The sequence below is a fragment of the Phalaenopsis equestris genome, unplaced genomic scaffold (assembly GCF_001263595.1).
Source record: "Phalaenopsis equestris unplaced genomic scaffold, ASM126359v1 Scaffold232429, whole genome shotgun sequence".
In the NCBI taxonomy this organism is placed as follows: Eukaryota; Viridiplantae; Streptophyta; class Magnoliopsida; order Asparagales; family Orchidaceae; genus Phalaenopsis; species Phalaenopsis equestris.
In genome coordinates, this window is record NW_018250394.1 from 195487 (window position 1) to 197230 (window position 1744).

Here is a 1744-nt window from a genome sequence, read left to right on the forward strand (position 1 = left end):
AAAAGGCAATTCCATTAATTCATTAGGATCATCATCCAAATTTACATGTTTTTCAAGCTCAGTAGAGGTAGGAGCACGGTAAAATTTGATCGGTCTTGAACCAACATTACGGACTTCCTTGACCTCTAAACTCTCGACCTTTTGAGGGAGAATCAGAGTAAGGGTCATAGCATTCACATAGTGATTTATCCGATCATACGTTGTTTCATATTCATTCTTCTCTGTATCTTCTAAGGATATCTCGTACTGAGGTTTCTTCTATTTTTTCATCATTATTTAATCATCAAAACTGCTTCATTACCAATGTTGATAGTTGGTCTAATCCGTTCAACGATTAAGTTGATTCTTCCTCGTTCACGTCCCCGGCCTCGACCTCGGGTGCGCGAACTAAAAGAACCTCCACCAACTCGTTGTAAGGGAGTGGTCGAAGATCGTTGAAGCGAAGTTGAATGGCTTCCTCTTTGTGACTTTTCTGAATCTTCATTTTTATTTGTGACAATTTCGTGAGAGAAGACAGTTTTCTTTGGAGGCAAGTAGTAGGCAGCATCTTCATGGTTACCAACTGCATGCATTGAAAATGGTTGTAAGTCTCCTTTGATGCAATTTTCTTGAATTGTAGTATTTGATGCACTGGTGTAGGGATGATGGAACCATTGTAAGGATGGTGGAAGCATGTTGTGCTCATGAATCCATGGTCGACCTAATAGAGCATTAAAAGAGGTCTCAGCGTCGATGATATGAAATTTAGCAGTTGTCACGAGTTCCCCAACTTTCATAAGTAACGTAATTGATCCAAAAGCACTTTCTCCCTTTTAATTGAATCCTCTTAACATCATTTTATTGGTCGCATTTATCAGTCGTAGGCTCTTGAGCTTCAATATCCTAATAGGCCAATGTTCGTAGGCTCATCAAGTTAAGAGATGATCCATTCTATTAAAACTTTGGACAACACAAATTTCTCGATGTTGATGGAGATGTAGAGTGGACGGTTGTGGGCGGCGGGACCGAGCAGTAAGGCTTCTCATCTGTGAAGCTTACCCCAGGCTGCTCTTTCAACGAACAAACTTCATTTGAGGATGTGCTGGCCAACTGAGCTAAGCAAATCTTTGGGTCAAGCAAAGCTGTAACCAGAGACTCTCTCATCTCCTGTGACAGGATCAGAGTGTCATTGTCATAGATGCTTATCATAGATGCTTAATCGGGCTTACAACTTCTAAGAAGAGCTAGCATGTTGTAATCTACTTTGTATGATTCTCTGATTTTATCTTGAATATGTTGTTCTTCCACTGGTGGAGGTGGAGGCATCTCCTTTCGGGTCATTATCTACTTTCCTTTATCTGTTGGAGCTATTCTTGGTGGTAACAGTTTTCCACTCCTTAAGTTAACTTCCGTGATTTCTTCTTCTTGAGCCGCCATTAATGAATCTTCTGGTGTCTCCTCTTTGTTAGAAGATCTAGGTTGATGGCAAGTGGTATACAGTGGTGCTCGAGAATTGACTCCTCGCTCCTAGTGCTGTCGTAAGCAGCGTCATTGATGTCTTCTTTGGACTTGACAACGAGTTCATCAGACTCGAGTACGATTTGAGGATCATTTTGGGGATCAAAATTGAAGTTAGATTGGTTGTAATCAGTCACGTTATCACTAGAAACAGTTAAAACATAGCCGAAATCTTGAACCAACATTACGGACTTCCTTGACCTCTAAACTCTCGACCTTTTGAGGGAGAATCAGAGTAAGGGTCATA